The sequence below is a fragment of the Neophocaena asiaeorientalis genome, unplaced genomic scaffold (assembly GCF_003031525.2).
Source record: "Neophocaena asiaeorientalis asiaeorientalis breed wild unplaced genomic scaffold, Neophocaena_asiaeorientalis_V1.1 scaffold78, whole genome shotgun sequence".
Classification (NCBI taxonomy): Eukaryota; Metazoa; Chordata; class Mammalia; order Artiodactyla; family Phocoenidae; genus Neophocaena; species Neophocaena asiaeorientalis.
This window is the reverse complement of record NW_020175018.1, coordinates 13,842,564-13,861,507: the sequence shown is the minus strand read 5'-3', so window position 1 is coordinate 13,861,507 and position 18,944 is coordinate 13,842,564. Positions and strand designations below refer to the sequence as shown.

The 18,944-nt window shown below is 54.0% G+C and overlaps 1 long non-coding RNA gene across 1 annotated transcript; it reads left to right on the top strand.

Moving 5' to 3' along the window:
* Window positions 1–879: 879 nt before the first annotated feature.
* Window positions 880–18,899, top strand: LOC112411533 (uncharacterized). The gene is made up of 4 exons (XR_003005641.1): window positions 880–923; window positions 8,492–8,569; window positions 15,714–16,663; window positions 16,982–18,899. It is a non-coding gene; the product is annotated as an uncharacterized LOC112411533 (long non-coding RNA).
* The last annotated feature ends 45 nt before the right edge of the window (window positions 18,900–18,944 follow it).

Here is an 18,944-nt window from a genome sequence, read left to right as displayed (position 1 = left end):
GTGGGAAGGAGGCGGGGAGGGGTGCGAGAGGGGAGCAGGAATTCTTCATTAAAAAACCCCGGAGCCGGGCCCGCGGCGGCCGAGAAGCCGGGCCGCCGGCAGCTTCCCGCTCGCAGGAGCACAGAGACCCGCGCCGGCTCCAGCCGCCCGCGGCCGACCTCACGCGTCCTCAAAGCCAGCCTGTCCCACTTCCCCCGCCGGTTGCTACAGCAACTGAGCTCTGAGTAATCAGCTGCACGGTGACCTTTCTTCCCCCGGAGAGAGGGAGGGAGGGAGAGCTCGGGAGGGAGGAGGGGGGGGGGGAGGAGGAGAGAGGATAGAGGGAGGGAGGAAGGGGGAGGCGGAGGGGAGGAGGGGGAGAGGATGGAGAGGGGAGAACAGAGGAAGAAAGATGAAGAGGAGGAGGGGCAGAGGATGGATGGGAGAGAGCGGGAGAGATGGAGGCGGAGGGGAGGGAGAGGAGGGACTGAGCGGCTGGTCAAAGCTGTAAGAACACTGCAGCTGAGGTCTGGGGGCTTTGCGGGGAGGAGCTGGCAGTCAGAAGGCGGGGAGGGGAGGGGGCAGCTGGCAGCCCTGTGGTGGGGGGAGGGAGAAGCTGCAGAACTGGGGCGGGGGAGGACCGTGGAGGGGGCTGACCCGAACTGATTCTTTCCCAGAAGGAATCCCCTTCACCGCGCCCACGCGCAGTGCTGCCCCTCCCAAGTTGCCGGGCTTTAGGAGACGAGAACGAGTCCCCGTGTGCTCTCTGGCTCGAAAGATACTCTTTCCGAGCAGCCTTGACTCCCCCACTCCCCAGATGGGAAAAGTGAGGCCAGGAGGCTTGTTTACAGTTTCAGAGCCTTTCACCTCTGTGTCACCCCTCCCTCCCTCCTCCTTGCTGCTTCCGACTGCGAGGCAAAGCTGAAGCCGGGGCCAGGTTCGGGGTGAGTTCTGGTCTACCCCCAGCTCTCCCACTGCCCTGCTTTCTGGCCTGGGTTTTCCCGGTTGTAAAGCAAAGATGCCTGGGGCGGGATGCAGGCTGCCCAGGGAGGCAACCCTCGTTAGGGAGGGTCCATCAACGCTCTCAGACCCAGGTATTGATTTGAAATTCTCTAAACACAGCAGAAGCAAGGCGGGGGCGGATGTGAGCGATCCAGGCAGCTGGAGGAGCTCAGGGAAGGGGGTGGGTGCAGATGGGGGCCAGGGTCACCGAGGGACCCCTGGGGGGTAGTAGCACCGCAGCGGGAGGGCTTGGAGACCCCCTGGTACCTGGTATCCTGCCCGCCCACCCACGGGTTCCTCCCCAACTCAGCAGCCCTGGGCCAGCACCAGGCCCATCACCCCCCTGGCCCTGGGGACCTGCCTGCCTCCTGTTTACAGGCAAGGAAGTCCCCGAGTCAGAGTCACAGCCAGCCCATGGAGTGGGGGAAGGATGACAGATGGTGGCATGCCATTTTAACCAGAGTCTGCAGCAGTTGGGGAAGGGGAGGGGGGACCCTAGGGCTGGTGGGGGCTGGGATCTTGCACTGCTGCCACCCCCAGGGGCCCTGCGTCCCCATTACTGTCCCCCGGCACCTCTCCCAAGCCCAGGTCACTCAGGTCTGAGGGGGCACTGACCCAACAACCATGTCACTTGGGCTGCCCAAACTCCCATGGACTCTGTGGGTGCCCCTTGGGTCTGCGGGTGTTGGGGGGGTCCCCTGCGGGGCAGTCTCTCAAGGCTCCATGTCAAGGAGAGCCCCGTGACATCCTCCGCGCCCCCGCCAGCTCACAGCAAGGACTCCACCCTGGCCAGGAAGTGCCAGGCATTGGCCGGGAGTAGCAGTAGCAGGAGGGATGGGGGCCCCAGAGCCCAAAGTTCAGCCCACGGCTTCAGCTAGAATACTTAGGGCAGGTTGGGCGCTCGGGAGGGGGCTGCATTCTTATCCTAGCTCCGCACTGAAGTCGATCTAGAACCTCTTTGGACCCCAGCATATGCCTCTCCAGCGGTGAAGGGCGCTGGTCCCACCCCCTTGCTGGGAGGCAAATGAGAAAGCACACCGGTAACTCCGAAGCCCCCCTTTTATAGGTGAGGAAAACAAGACTCAGAGAGGGGAGGTCGCTTGCCCAGGGTCACCCAGCTGGTAAGGGGAAGCGCCAGGCTGTGGGTTGTCGAGAACGAGGTACATGTGAAGCCACAAAGCCGCCACACAGAGTTGTCCTCCGAGCTGGCTACTGTGGCTGTGAGCCTGCCTGTACCAGGGGGTACTTGACTCCCGGGAACTTCGCCGTTCCACGAGCCTGCGTGCAGCCAGACCTTCGCCCCTGGGACGCTCGTTCTACAGCAAGCCCTTCGGGCCAGTATTTGGTTCTGGTGAAGATAGTAGCAAGGGCAGCTATGCCTCTCCGAGCCCAGCCCTGGGCCCCATGCTGGGCTGAGCACCCATGTGTGTTGTGTCATGGGGCCTCTTAGGCACCCTCCTTGGGGGGCTGCTGCTAGCCCTGTTTTCAGGTGGGGAAAGTGAGGCTCAGAGAGGGGTGTTGACTTGCCTCAGGTCCCACCGCACTGAGTGCCAGAGCTACCACTTCTTGATCTCAGAGATGGCCTCTTAACCCTAGCGCATATCAGCCAAGCTCGACCAGACTCAGGGCTGTGGGTGTTACCCATGCTGGACTTGGCTGTGAACAGAATTCCCTTGACCTCTAGTAGAAAGCGTCGATGGAAACTGCACAGAAGTGCCCTGGGCACGGGAAAGAGGAAGCTCAGCACAGGATGGGCACATGGGCAGGGTGAGATTGGTCAGGAGGGTTGGAGAGGTCATGGTGCCAGGGAGTACTCACAGCCAGGGGTCTTTTCTGATCCCTGGGTAGTGGGTGGGGGTGGGGACTATTGCCCTTTGAGGCGGGTGAGGAAGCTGACGTCCAAGAAGGTCAGACGACCAGCACGAGGCCCGTAGGGCATAAGGGTGAGAATCGGGGCAGCGGCAAGATCCCCTAACCCTCAACCAGTTTGCTCTTCACTCTACACCAACGCTACCTCTATCCACCCGCTCACCCATCCACCTAGCCCGCTCCCCATCCATCTTCCTGTCCATCCTATGCTTCCTGTCCTATCATCTGCAGATCCCTCCACCCAGCCACTCACCCACCTACCCACTCATTCATCCATCTTCCCATCTATCCACCCATCTATCCATGTACTTACACGCTTACCCACCCACCCATCCATGAACCCATTCACTTGTCCATTTTCCCATCTACATCTCCATCCACCATCCATCCATCCACCCATCTCCCATCTATCCATCCATCCGCCGATCCACTCGCCTACCCACCCCTGCGTAAGCCCATTTACGCATCCGTCTTCCCATTTACGCATCCATCTCTTCACCCATCCACCCACCCACTCATCTATCCACCATCCATCCATCCATTTATCTACCCATCTATTCATCCATCAACTCATCCAGTCATCTAGCCATCACCCAGCCAACCACCACCCACCCATGTATCCATCCATCCACCTACCACTCACCCACCATTCATTCGTCTATTCATTCTGTTTTTATTCTATAACCATTCTGAGTCCGGTTCCTTCACCTTTTAGTTTTTAAACATATGCTTATGTGAGCTGGGTGCTGATCCTGTCCTCTCTGTGGAAGTGTACCAACTCCCCATCCCCCAGTTCAGCACACCAGTTCCAACTGGTCCCCATCAAGACCGCAACTCCAGTGTAAGAGGTTCAGGCTGCTCTCCCCTGCTTGCCTCCACTTGGGTGGGATCTGGCTTCTAGGTGCTTCTTATCCTTTTCTGAGTCACTTCACCTCCCCATCTGGGCATTTCAGTCTCAAGTGAGAGGCCTCAAAAATGTGGAAATAGACCAAGTCACCAATATGGAGGCCACTTCCATAGCCTTACCACTCTGCAAAGGGCATTGATCATCAGGGCACTGGGGAGTGTGCCATGGGCACCAGTGGCGGCCATGGGATGGGCCATGACCCACCAGTCCAGGGACCAAGGATCAGAAGAATGGTCTGGACCAGGCACCTTCCTCCAACCCGCTGTGTGACAAACGGCAACTGAAAACTGAGAATAATCGTCCTTGTTCCGAGGATCCGAGAGAAACGTGGCATTTTGGGAAAAGGCAACAGCCTTTCACCAACACCATGGGGAGTTTTTTGAAGGTGTTAGCAGGGCTCAACCTTTGAGGTGTACATTACATTCTCTTATTACTAAAACCTTCCAGAAACGTTCCTTGATTCTGCTCACACCAACTAACTAGGCATTCATTGATTCATTCATTCATTCTGCATCGGCTGTGTACTAGGACCTGTTTAAGACTCTAGAAATCAATACAAATATTTTCTGCCCCCAAGAAATGTGCCGACCCTTGGCTTGGAACAGAAACCACAGTCACACTGCATGGGTGTCAGGCGCGAACTCTGTCCTGGGGGACCTGAGGAGTGTCAACTGTGCCTGGACTGGGCGGGTGAGGAGGGGTCCCAGAGCAGGGGTGTGCTCAGGATCTGGAAGGACAAGGGTGATTGGAGAAGGGCCTTCGTTGCAGAGGGAATAGCACCTGCAAAGCCATAGGGGCAGCGGAGGGGCAGAAAGGGGAAAGAGAGGAAGAGGACCGACTCCCTTGAGTCCCTACTATGTGCTGGCACTGTACCCAGTGTTCCCATCTCGTTAGCTCGTGGATCCTCCCAACAGCTACGCGGCTGGCATTCTATTCTCTTGCACATTTCATTGATGATAAAGCCGAGGCTCCGAGAGACCTCCCTGGTGGCGCAGTGGTTAAGAATCTGCCTGCCAATGCAGGGGACACAGGTTCGAGCCCTGGTCCGGGAAGATCCCACGTGCCGCGGAGCAACTAAGCCTGTGTGCCACAACTACTGAGCCTGCGCTCTAGAGCCCGCAAGCCACAACTACTGAAGCCCGCGCGCCTAGAGCCCGTGCTCCACAACAAGAGAAGCCATTGCAATGAGAAAGCCCCGCACCACAAGGAAGAGTAGCCCCTGCTCGCCGCAACTAGAGAAAGCCGGTGTGCAGCAACGAGAAGACCCAACGCAGCCATAGATAAATAAGTAAATAAATTTATTAAAAAGAAAAGCCAAGGCTCAGAGAGGGCCAGCAACTTTCCCAAAGTCACACAGCTCCCACATGCTGGATCTGTCGGCCTGACCCCAAAGGCTGGAGCCTTTGCTCAACTCCCCTCACCCTGAGCATCTCACCCTCAAGGCGAAGGCGAGGGAGAAAGCACCCTATTTGGGGTGCTCTTTGGGGCCGCTGAGGCTGCTCGTGGGGTCATTTGATTAACAAATATTTATCCCCTCCCCCTCAGGGTCAGGCCTCACGCTGGCCTTGGGGGTAGAGCAGTGACAACACCGGCCCCCTCTCCCTCCTGGGGCTCCCTGGTAGGGGGAGGCGATGGGGATCGAGCTCAACTCCTGGCAAAGCCCTGCTTCATCCAGACTTAAAAATAAACCCAAGTACTGTCCAGATCCAAAGACTGGGGGGCCACAGGCTCCCAGAACTGCGGCTGGGAGGCAGCAGGCAGAGCTGTCAGCCCGGAGCCCGCTTCTCTCATCAGCATGGGGCCCCAGCCTCCCTGCTTAAAGATCGCCTCGGGCGCTCTCTTAAAGATGCTAACGTTGCAGCTGACATTTGGAAGATCCTGGCAGGCGATCAAACCCGAGCTGAAAATCGGAGCTGCCGGGCGGGGGCGGGCACCAGGCAGCAGGGACCGGGGCTGGTTGGGGCCGAGGGCAACGGGGCTCAGGCAGCCGCTGCTGGCTAAGGCTGTGCTTGCAGACCGGCCCAGCACAGGTGGGTATTCGGCTCTGTGCTGCAAGGCCCCAGCAGAGGAGGAGGAGGGTGGAGAAGGCAAGGAAGGAAGCGGGAGGAAAATGGCTACGGAGAGACGGAAATCTCTTAGTTCATCCCCAGACGCAGGGCATTGTCAGTAATCAGACCAGCTGGGAAAAAATCCACAAGATGAAGAGTTATACAAAAGAGGGAAGGGCTTCCCTGGTGGCGCAGTGGTTGAGAGTCCGCCTGCCGATGCAGGAGACGCGGGTTCGTGCCCCGGTCCGGGAAGATCCCACATGCCACAGAGCGGTTGGGCCCGTGAGCCTATGGCCGCTGAGCCTGCGCGTCCGGAGCCTGTGCTCCGCAACGGGAGAGGCCACGGCAGTGAGATGCACGCGTACCGGGAGGAAAAATAAAATAAAATAAAATAAATAACAAGAGGGAAAATGGAAGAAGGTTCCTGGTGTCAATTACATTTCTGACTGCAGTGCCCAGAGCTGGGTCCCCCCAATGTGGGAGCAGAATGCTCTGAGGAAGCCGAGGGGTCAGAGGAAGGAGTAAGGAGAACGAGATTCCGACTCCACTGCTGCCTTGGACACGCTGGGCCTTCCACAAATTTCCACATGCCTGAGCCAGCCTTGTCTCCTTTCCCTTCCTTTACATCCAGTCTCCTTTCCACGTGCCCACCACGCTCCATCCACCTCCATCCGCTAACCCACCTACCTATTCACCTATCCCACCTACCCTACCTCCCACATAACCAGTTCACCCTCTGCTCTTCATCTACCCAACCATCCATCTACCTAGTTCACCAATCGTCCCCTTCACCCATCCATCCCCCATCCGTTCACCCGTCTCCATTCACTCATCTCCCCCATTCATTCATTCATCCACTCACCCAAATGTCCATTCATTCCCCATGCATCCACCCAAATAATATTCCTTCAGCGCAGGTGAGGAACAAGCAGGCCAGATTTAGGCGACAGGAAAGGCTTCCAGGACAAAGACCCTCTACGCTGAGACGTAAAGAATGGGTAGAAGCAATCCAGGTAAAATGTGGAACGGAGGGTGTTTCCCAGCCAGATGGGAGACGAGAGACAAAGGCCCCTTAGGGAAACATCGGGTCGCGTTCTGGTTTTAGCTTAAGAGAGAGTAGTTTACCAGAGAGCCAGGGAGAGGCCAGCTCTGAGGCTGGAGTGGGCAGCAGGGGGAGGGCATGAAGCTGGGACACCTTGCCTGGCATAGAGCCAGGCACACGGGCTCGTGGGAAGGGGTGTGAAGGATGTGGAAGGCCAAGTCGCGGTCCTGCAGCTGTTCATCACTGACCCCTCCAAATAGGCCCATCCAGTTCCTGCAGCCCTCCCCCACCTCTCCATCCCCTGAAGTCCCAATGTCTCAGGGTTAGATCCCTACAGCCCCACCCTTTCAGGCTTTTTATTTATTTATTTATTTATGGCAGCGTTGGGTCTTCGTTGCAGTGGGTGGGCTTCTCATTGTTGTGGCTTCTCTTTCTGCAGAGCACGGGCCCTAGGCATGCGGGCCTCAGCAGCTGTGTCATGTGGGCTCAGTAGCTGTGGCTCACTGACTCAGTAGCTGTGGCCCACTGGCTCCAGAGCACAGGCTCAGTAATTGTTGCTCACGGGCCCAGCCGCTCCGCAGCATGCGGGATCCTCCCAGACCAGGGACCAAACCCGTGTCCCCCGCACCGGCAGGCGGACCCCCAACCACTGTACCACCAGGGAAGCCCAGGCTTTTTCTTGATATATGTGAATTCTGGCTTCTCTGGGTCAGAGCTATGCCTTATCCTTCTTGGTGTCCTGTCCCGTGGTACTTGGTCAAAACTCAAAAAAATATTCAAGAAATAAAAATATGTATCCTGCTCCCAAATCCTCCCCTTCTTCCTCTGCAGAACCCCTTCCATACACCCAGTCACTCTGCCCAAAAGCCTGGGCGCCATCCTCTTCCCGTTCCTCTCTCCCCAGTGCCATCGCCATGTGAGTCAGTCACCCAGACCTGTCATACCTCCCTCCTCTGACATACCCTGAATCTTCTCTCCACCTGCTCAGCCACCAACCTGGATCAGAGTGGCAGCCTCCTTGCTGCTCTCCCTTCCTCCAGGCTTGCTCTCCATGAGGCCACGTGCATGGTGCAATGAGAGAGATCTTTCCACATTAGACACTTGACCATTCGATTCTCCCACTTAAACCTTTCATGGCTTCTATCTGTCCTCTGGGTAAAGTCCTAAATCGCTGTCATTGCCTATAAGACCCTTCCCAAGTTGGCCAGCGCTGCCTTCTCTGGGTTCCAGGTTCATCCCTCTAAGATTAGAAATCCATCAAGTTCATTGCTAGTCATATTGGGTCTCCAAAACCATGGTCCTGGCTGCAGCCACTGGACTGTCTTGACCCAAAGCCTAGAAACATCCTGAGTCCACTTAGATCCCCCCATTCTGTCCCCAAAAGCCAGGGAGCCATCCCATGTTCTCAATCCCACGACCAACACCTGGTTGGCCCTCGGGTGAAGGAAGATACTGCTAAAAGCTACAAGAATATTCGAGTTTACCCCCAGACCCTCCCTCTCCAGGTCTGACCATTTCCATGTGTTATTCATGCCCTTAACCAAAGCCAACTGCTTGGCTTCTTCTCTGCCTACAAAACTTTTTTTTTTTTTTCCACTGATTTTATGGCTACAAAAAATTTCCTTCCTGTCTTCACATTCACAGGAAAGAGAAAGCCCTGGCCCTGACTCAGAATTGGATTCTAGCTGGAGGCGTCCTCTCCGTGGCTGGCTCCAGGGAAAGGTCTGTTCTTTCCTTGACCTTGAGCAGGAGCTGAGGCAGCCAGAAAGGGGAGAGACAGGAGCTGGGAGGGGAAGGGGGAGAGAAGCTGGGACTGTGGCCCCAGGAGCCTGCACTCTGCCCCAGAGGCCCAGCCAGGTGATGGGAAATTAGAAGAAAGGAAGGAGACAGGCCATGCCCCAGGCATAGCCAGCCACAGAGGCCCTGAGGAAGGGGAAGCAGGCGGCCTCTTCTGCCTGGTCTTCTGAGGTCCCCAGGCTGTCCCCATCCCTCGTCCCCTTGGAAACTGAACAGACCAGAGAACCGGAAGGAGAAGTAAACCACGCAGATAGATAGACTTTGCCAACCACATGGGGGGCCAACTGTGGCTGTTACAGACCCAACACTAGGTGGGGGGCATCAGTCCAGGCAACCTGGCCTTGCCCACGGTGAGCCTACAGACTAAGGACAGTGGTACCTACGGGCACAAGAGATAAAGAAATAAAGAAAAGTGCCCTTCTCAGAAAGGGTCTCGTTCCTTCTGGTGCATGACTGAAATTTAAGAAAAACACGCATTGAGCACCTCCCGTTTGCCTAGATCCTTACTCTCAGTGATCTGACCATCTTTTCTCCAATTGAACTGGGGGCACACTTAAAGTAGGGGCTGTTTATTTCCTCCCAAATAACTTCATGTGTACTACAAAAATTAGACATGCTTTTTATAGTTATTGTAGAAAATACAGATAAGCTCAATACAGACAATAAGACCACTTATAATCCTATAATTTAATGATGGTCACTTTTGACATTTAGAGGGCTTGCTTCCCCTCCTGGTCCTCCATATCCAGCATTTTCTCTTGGAGTCTTGCACCCAATGGACTTGTAAGAAGGACTTTATGTCTGACCATTTACCTGTTTGTTCATTACTCATTAATTCCCAAAGTGCTCATTGAACCCTCAGTAGGTCACAACTTGGTGGTGGTTTAAATTCTTTGGGGGTGGAAAGAGATGTGCGGAAACCTAAGCTCATGTCGGTGTAACCCAAATAAAAGCCGAGGTTCCACATAGCTCAGTCTCAGCGCTGACTGACTTAATAGTCCAGCAGTCGAAAGTAATTTAAATGAGTTTTCTGAACTCACTTGTTCCCCAAAGAACTTCAAAGGGATCTAATTCACAACCCACAGCAATAGCTCTCAGCAGCCCTTTTATTCTCGCCCCAGTTCTCTCGACAGCAGTTCTGGAATTTTGCACAAACTCCTTAACACTTCTGATACCAACCTATAGGTTTTCAGTCACTCTGTGTTCTTTCTCTACTTTCTCAGATACTTATTACGATCTATACTCAATGGTCAAACGCTTCTCCATCCCTCCTTCTGACAGAGTGAGTGGTCAAGAGCTCGGATTCAGATCCAGATCCTGGCCCCATCGCTGACCAACTGGATAACCATTGGCAAGCCACTAGATGCTGTGCAACCCAAAGTGTGGTCCACAAGCTGGTGCTGGCCCACACACTGTTTGTTGACATGATAAGAGAAGCATAGAAACCGATAATTTAGAAACATCCATAGCAGTTTGGCACTGCCTACATCCAATTGCGACTGTCTAGATTACAAAAGCATCACTTCCCACAGATTGGAAATTTTTTTTCTGAAAGTTCCTTCACCCCAGATCGTTTGAGAAGCACAGACTTAACCTACTCTGTGCCTCAGTTTCCTCATAAGTAAAATGGGAATAATGATGCCCCCTAAGCTCATCAGGTCCCTGGGAAAAGTAAATGAAGTTAATCTATGGAAGGTTCTCAGGACCGTGGCTGGGCACTGCGAGCTCTCATTAAATGTCAAAGTCGCTATTATTTTTGCGCGTTTTCCATATTCTGCATTAAAAGCACCCCCTTTTCCTCTGAGGGCAGGGGAGGAAAGTGGATTCCGGTTAATGCATCCTACCTTAACTCCAGTTTCTAGACTTCTAGTCAACTCTTGAGATTGAAACACCCCTGTGACTGCGTCCAGAACCTCCCAGGTTGCCAAAGGAAACACCAAGTAGTTTATTCATCCACTTACTAAATATCTGTAGACCACTTACAGAGTGTGAGGCAGGAGACCCCAGTGGCTAAGAACTCGGGAGCAAAACAGCCATGGGTTCAAATCCTGGCTCTGCTACTACTTCCTAGCTGAGTGACCTTGGGCAAGTCACATAACCTCTCTGAGCCACAGGGTTCCCATGTGAGGGCCCAGAGTGGTCCAAGGTCAGGACTCAGCCCCGACAGGCAATGCCCCCACACTTGTGGAGAGCATGACTCAGGGGTTCACTGCATCTGAGCACAACTGTGAAGACTAGGGTGACTTCCTAGGTTGGGTTGCCGCTCTCAGAGAGTTCCACAGATGAGGAAGAATAGGTGGTGTTTTGAGGTGCCAGACTCACCAGGTATTACTTCTAGAAAAATGGATGGATTTAAGGACTTTGAATATCTGAGAATGGAGGGTTGTAGACATATAAAGGGCTCAAGGTGAGTAGACTTCTCGCCAATTGGACTTGTATTGTATGGAGCTTGTGTAATGGCCCTTTCTAGAGCATGTGGGAGATTAAAGATGGCTGCAGGCTCTCTGTCATCCTCCCATCAAGACCTAGCTGGTGTTTTTTTCCCTCTCCCCTTGAATCCGGGCTGGCCCCAGGATTGGCTTTGAAGCCTCTGCATTCACCCTTCCTGGAATGCTCCTTCTTGGAAGCCATGTAAAAATCCACCATGCTGTGAGGAAGCCCTGGAGAGGGAGGGGGAGAGAGAAAGAGAGAGAGAGAGAGAGAGAGAGAGAGGGAGGGAGGGAGGGAGAGAAAAGAGAGGGGCCAGTGGGGGAGCATTGAGGTTCCAGACCTACAAAGTAAGACTTCTTGGACCTTCCAGCCCAGCTGGCGGCTAAATGCAACTGAGTAAATGCCACCCCACGCCCCATGCTTCTCTTGATATGGAGCTCTGTATATGCGGTAACGTTTTCTGGTCTCACACACAGTTATAGACTGAATTGTGTCTCCCCAAAATTTGCATGTTGAAGTCCCAGCCATCAGTATCTCAGAATGTAACCATGTTTGGCTATATCTTATAAGAGGTAATTACTTTGGGGGTTTTGTTTGTTTGTTTTTTGGCCGTGCCACACGGCTTTCAGGAGCTTAGCTCCCTGACCAAGGATTGAACCTGGGCCCCGGCAGTGAAAGCGCAGAGTCCTAACCACTGGACCGCCAGGGAAGTCCCAAGAGGTAATTAAGTTAAAATGAGGCCTTTAGGGTGGGCCCTAACCCACCAGTGTTCTTATAAGAAGAGGCACACACAGAAAGACACCAGACACGTGTGTGTGCACACAGAGAAAAGACCATGCGAGGACACAATGAGAAGAAGGCCGTCCACAAGCCCAGGAGAGAGGCCTCAGAAGAAACCAACCCTGCTGACACCTTCCTCTTGGACTTCCAGCCTCCAGAACTGGGAGAAAGTAAATCTCTGCTGTTTAAGTCTCCTAGTCTGGTATTTGTTATGGCTGCCCTAGCAATTCATCCACACGCCTGATACTCAGGGGTGGAAGAGGGACAGGATAACCCGCAGACATTGCTCCTTTAGAAGGGGGAGGGCTGGGAGGGAAGCCGCAGGCACTGTGCGTGGCGATCCTGAATCCCGCTGGGTGCACACTGTGGGGGTCACCTCCCCCAGGTGAAGAAAACACTCTTCAATCTGTGCTCCCTCAGAACTGCTCCCAGCCCCCTGTTCCCTGTGGCCCCTGGGTCGCCCTCTGGGAGGACTTCCTTTCCCATCACCTCCTTGGCCACATCGACGGGGCTCATCAACTTTCCTCCCTTTGGGGTCCAGATGCTGTTTGAAGTCAGGAACGGTCACAGCCTCTTTTAGTCCAGACTGGCAGCTCTTTTGACAGTGTGACCACGTTCAGAACTTAGTTACCCTTTTCTCTATTTGTTGCCATTCAGCTTCTTATGCTGAAGATTTTTCTAGACCTGCCTCTCTAGACTTTATCACAGGTATCTTGAGCTCACCAGAGGGGTTTTTTTTTGCGGTACGCGGGCCTCTCACTGCTGTGGCCTCTCCCGTTGCGGAGCACAGGCTCCGGACGCGCAGACTCAGCGGCCATGGTTCCCGGGCCCAGCCGCTCCGCGGCATGTAGGATCCTCCCGGACTGGGGCACGAACCCGTGTCCCCTGCATCGGCAGGCGGACTCTCAACCACTGCGCCACCAGGGAAGCCCCTCACCAGAGGTTTTAACCAAGGGAGTGCTGGTCATATGCCTATGCAATCTTTACCCTGACACTGGGTCTTAACTAGACTCTATCACCCGAGGCATTTCTTTTTTTTAAAAAATTAATTTATTTATATTTATTTTTGGCTGCATTGGGTCTTCGTTGCTGCGCACGGGCTCTCTCTATTTGCGGTGAGTGAGGGCTACTCTTCCTTGCGGTGCGCAGGCTTGTCATCGCGGTGGCTTCTCTTGTTGCGGAGCACGGGCTCTAGGCACGCGGACTGCAGTAGCTGTGGCACGTGGGCTCTAGAGCGCAGGCTCAGTAGTTGTGGCGCACGGGCTTAGTTGCTCCACGGCATGTAGGATCATCCCAGACCAGGGTTCGAACCTGTGTCCCCTGCGTTAGCAGGCGGATTCTTAACCACTACACCACCAGGGATGTCCAGCAGGCAGATTCTTAACCGCTGCGCCACCAGGGAAGCCCCGGCATTTCTTAGTTTTATTATTTCTTCATAAGTCTAGAATATTCTTTATTGATTATTTGTGGACTACCCATTTTGCAGGTCTCTACATAAAGATTCAAATTTACAATTAGACTTCTCAGACAATACATTTCTGGGGACACAGACAGTTAAAATTTAAACTCATTATCTGCTCCAAGGTCACATCATGTATTCCAAACACCCATGTATTAGAACTTTGACTAAAATGTCATTTGTAACTTGAATTTGCGGAATCAGCTAACTGCCGGAGGGGCAGGACCTGGGTCTGTTGTGCCCACTTGTCATGCAAAGAGCAGGCTTTTCCCACAGTGGGGCTGGGTTTTCTCTCTAGGTTTTCTGGAAGACAAACTGCTGGGGTGGGGGTGGGGAACGTCACCTTTTCCCACTGGGGATGAAGTGTTTACACCCAAGCTCAGTATCCTACAGGGGCCCCCTTCCCCTAATGGCATCTCTGCATCCTCCTGTGGGCTCCAGGCCTCTGGGCACCGGGCCCGTGGAGCTCCTGCTTCCTTTCTCTTTCACTGGCTAGAGATGAGAAATCGTTGCATTTTTCAATGCTGCAAACCCATAATTTCTGAGTTTTCCCTTTCCCTGTCTTTCCTGCTTGTAAGCAGGCTGATTCCTTTCAGAAGGCATCTCTGATGTGCTTGTGAAAGTCAGTGTATGAGTTTGCTAGGGCTGCTGTAACAAAGCACAACAGAACTTCATTTTCTCACAATTCTGGAGGCTGGTTCTCACAATCAAGGTGTCAGTGGGATCGTTCCTTCTGAAGGCCCGGAAGGAAGGGTCTGTTCCAGGCCTCTCTCCTTGGTGTGTAGAGGGCCATATTCTCCCTGTCTTCACGTCGCCTTTCCTCTGTACACATTTGTATGCAAATCTCCTCTTCTTAGAAGGACACCAGTCATGTTGGATTAGGGCCCACCCTGAAGACTTCATTTTATCTTAATCACCTCTTTAAGGACCCTGTCTCCAAATACAGTCACATTCTGAGGTACTGGGGGTTAGGGCTTCAACATATGAATTGCGGGGACTTGATTCAGCCCATGACATGTAGCGAAAAGACATTCTAGACATTTCTGTTTCCCAAGCTCTTCAGCTAAAGCCACAAGCGCAGTATAGTATCAGCTTTGCAAGTTACCGTAGACAAGAATCTTCCCAAATGTTTCCCACTGTATAACATGGGTCACCATCTCTCCTACCCCCAATAACTGATTCTTTGTCACCTGTCACCTGTTACCTACTCTTAGAGCCAGTGCTACAAATTTTTGATGCTGCCAATTTCTGTATTGGTCAGATTTTGCTAGGTTATGCTACATAACAGGCATTCCCTAAATATAAGTACATTACCATAGCCAAGGTTTATCTTCATTCAGGTTTAATGCTGCCCACAGTTTGCTTGCCCCTCCGCTCCACCACTCTGCTTCACATGCTATCTTTATTTTGGGGTCCAGGCTGAAGATGCAGCCCCTATCTAGGACGTGTAAACCTGAGAGAAAAGAGCCAGAGAGCTGGCATAACCACGGGATAGATTTTCAGGCTTCTGCCAGGAACTGGCATGTGGTCACTTCTCACAGTTCATTAGAGCAATTCACATGGCCAAGCCTGCTGCCCGTGGGTGTGGAAGCGTGCTCTGCCCATAGGGAGGCACAGTGAGTCGCTGACCCCAGGGCAGGGAGGTGTCACCTTCTTAGGGTCCAGAATCACTGGGAACAATGGCACCATTCACCACAAGAGTTAACACTGGTTAACATTTACCAGATGTGGGGCTTTGTGCCGGCAGCCTCACATCCTCAGCTCATTGACTCATCGTCATAGCCCCATTTTACAGAGAAGAAAACTGAGGCCTTGAGACAGGAAGAGACTTGTTCACTGTCTAGTATGATAAACAAGATCTACGAACATGCCTTGAAAAAGCCCTAAGGGTCTACACGCATATGGGGTCTTACTCCTGTCACTTCTCTTCTCGGCAGCCGGGGTGAGAAAACACTTGGTGAGGAGGGGCTGGCTCAAGATATGGCCCATGGGGCACGCTCATGAATGTTGGCCGTGGCAATGTTCTCAGGGTGTCGGAAGAGCCCATTCCTTGGGGAGCCCACACCCCACCTTTTAGCTCAGCTCCACCTGGCTCACCCTGCCCTGCAAATCTAGGAATTCTGCCAGAGCCACTGAGGAGGGCAGGGGGCTTACAATAAACACAACTCTTGGGGGAAAGGGAGAGGAAGAGTCTCGCTCCATCCCAGGAGCCCGTGTGCTATGTGAGTCTGTGCGGATCGCCTGCTTGGACACACCTCTTCCTGCTCTCAATGTCTCTGGGAAGGTTGAGCATTTTCTGGTTCATTCGTTTTGTTTGTTCGCTTGTTTGTTTGTCTGTTGGGAGCAAATGAGGAGCTCAAACAATCTTAGGACCTTATTGTTCTTATCCTTGTTTTCCAGATGGGGAAACTGAGGCCCGAGAGGTAGAAGCAACTTCCCACAGCCAGTGGTGATGCTGACCTAAACCCCACCGAACATGAGGCCCACGTGGGACCGGATGGGGAAGTAGTTAGGGAAGGGGTGCCTCTTCGGCTTCCCAGGGTTGTCCTCGGGTCTTCCCAGGCCACCAGGTCAACAGGCTTGTCCTTCAGTAACAAGGAAGATGTAGGTGTGACAGTGATTCCCGGGGAGAGGGACAGAGTCCAGGGGCCCGAGATAATGGAGGGAGTGCCTGGCAGGGGGCAGAGGGCACAAAAGATGGTGTGAGGACACCCTGACATACATAGGACACACATGCACACATGCATACCGCACACCACACATACTGCATTCACACCTCTTCACACACATACCATATGTAACACACTCCACACACACTCCATACTTAACACACATACCACACACACACCAAACATAACAGCCTCACACGCACACCGTACATCACATACCACACACCACCCACAGCACACACACCACTGCAGACTTTTTCTTGGTTTTGACACCCAACTCAGAGGTGGTCTTTTTGTACTGCAGATTTTTGAAAACATCACCATTAGGAATAATAACAAAAATAGTAATGAGAATAGCGGGCGTTCATTGAGAACTTGTTGCGGGTCAGGAGACTCGTGAAGGCTTCGCACGGACCCCTTCACGGAGTTCCCACCACCCCTGTGAAGCAGGTGCTGTCGGTGCCCCCATGGGGAAGTTGGGTACCACGACTGGGAAACTGAGGCTCGAGGATTTGGAGCTTGGAATGGATGGAGCTGTCACTGAACATGGGTCAGCCTGTCTCCAGAAGCCACACTGAATGTTCCCTTCGATGCGCAAACAACAAAATCAAGAACAAAGGCCCCACCTCGCTGCACACAGAGCCTCTCCTGGCTGACTTAGGCTCTCTCCGTGGATGCAAGGTTTGCGGTCCCCCTCTGGTGGGCGGGGGCAGTTTGGAGGGGAGAGGGAGGCAGGGACAGGGGGCCAGAGAAGGTGCTAAAGGCGGAGGAGAGGGAGATGGCTACTGCCCCCCGCCCCCAGGGACACAGACCACTCCACCTCCTCAGGGCAGGGAGGTGGGGAGGGGCCCTGCCGGAACAGCCCAGACTGGGTCCTCTCCGCACGGCTTCCACACCCCGGGGCCCCCAGGTGGCCGGGTGAGGGGTTTCCTTCCCCTGCGGGGTTGAGGGCTGGGACCCCAGGACTCCGCTTTCCCTGAAGCTATCTTCCCCACCCAGCCCTGGTCCTAGCAGGGGACCTAGCAGGGGACGCTGCCTGCTGCGGAAGGCCAGCCCGTTCTCTGCAGCCCTGAGAGGGCAAGAGTGGACACAACCTCTGTGCCCATCCACCGGGGACTGGATCACCGCTCGCGGGGGCATGCGCACAAGGGGACGCTATTCAGTCACGTGGAAGAGCGAGGTCGCCACACGTATAGACCTGGAAAGGAGACTGTAATGTGTAAAGGAAACTAAATTGCCAAACAGGATGTATAGCACTGCCCGACTTTTATCAAAAGAAGTATTTATATGGGCTTCTATTGACAGAAGAAACTGGAAGTCTTAATCTCTGGACGCTGGTTATCTAGGGAGTTGAATTGGGAGGTGTTGGGAGGGAGATGATTTTACTATTTTCTTTATACCTTCTGTGGTGTAACAATGAAGATGGCTCATTTTGCTAATTAAAAAAATCAGCAAATGGTGGTGGGGGGGGCGGGGAATGGGGCATCCTGGCTGTCTGCAAAAGATACCAGAACTTACTTCCCAGCCTCAGTTCAGGCAAAGTGGGGGCTCCGTCCACAGGGCCGGGGTTCTTTTCTCCCCTCCAGATGGCTTTCTCTCCATCTGCCTCAGCAGGGGGACTACTGGGCACCTTTCAGCATCACTCCCTTAAGTTGGGACCAAGAGGCATTCTGAGACGAACCGCAGGGTCTTGGCCTAGAGACGTCTGGAATCTTCAGAGTGAGACAGGTGGATACATACTCATAAAGCTAAAAGTCATCATCACAATGGCGGTGGGAGGGCACCTCCCAGTGCTCTGTGTTCTGCCCAGGGCTTCACATGCGTTAACTCTTCCAAATACGACCGTAATTCTGTGAGTTTTCTCATTTCACCAGTGAGGAAACTGAGTCTCAGAAGGGAGCCCTGGGGAGCAGACCCAGGGGGGTTCTGTGCCCCAGCCTCTTCAAGGACAGAATCATCCAACCACCAAGTCATTCCCCAGGAGACACCAGGCAAGAACAGGGAGTGCAGTGGACACAGGAAGGATGCTGGTGACAGAGCCACCTCCGTAATGCAGTGCACGCATTGACATGGTCCTCATGGGAGGTACCATGGGCTCCAGCTGAAGGTCAGAGAGAAGGCCATGGCCAAGGTCACTGTGCTGGAAAGCATCATGGCTGGCTTTGGAGCCCTGGTTGGTCCATCTGATGCAAAGACCTCCTTGCCCAGACCCCAGCTCAGCGTCCAGCGCCGATCAGAGCCCCTTGCTTGATGCTGCATAGCGCCTGGCACCCAGCATATGCTGAACACCCAGTCAGTCTCCCTCCTTGCCCTGATCCTGCCAGGGTGTGACCTTGGCCGTGTCATTCTCCGTTTCCAGGCCTCAGTTCCCTATCTGTGCAGGGAGGGTGTTGCCCCGGGGGTGTCGCCCCGGGGGTGTCCTAGCTCCCCTCGCAGCCTCAACATCCTAGACTTCCACTGCAGAAGCCAGGAAGAGTTGGTGGGGTCCCCCGGGGCTGGGGCAAATTTGGGGGCCAGGGCTCCTTTTTGGAGGGACCCAGCAGAGCCCCGCCGACAGCCCCCAGCACCCCCCAAAACAGCAGCCCCGGTCAAGCCTGGCTCCCCACCTCCATCCCTTGTCCCATTCCACCAGGCTTGGTCCTCGCCCCCCCCATCACACCGACACCCTTGCCTCTGACCGGGGCTGCCCCCCACACTGGCCGGTGCCCGAAGCGCCTTGAAAAATCTCTCTCTGGCATCCCTTCCCCAACACACAGCCCCAACTGGCAGCGAGGTGAGCAGAGAGTGAGGGGGAGAGAGGAGAGAGCAGAGAGAGAGGGTAGGCAGAGAGGGAGGGAAATGCAAATGTTTTTTATCCTCCTTTTCTTTTAAATGCTGAAACCCGCCTTGACAGCCTCTGAAAATAAATGGCACCGACTTGCTGGGATTTCAAATTCCGTGATTAAGGGCTGAAGCGAATACT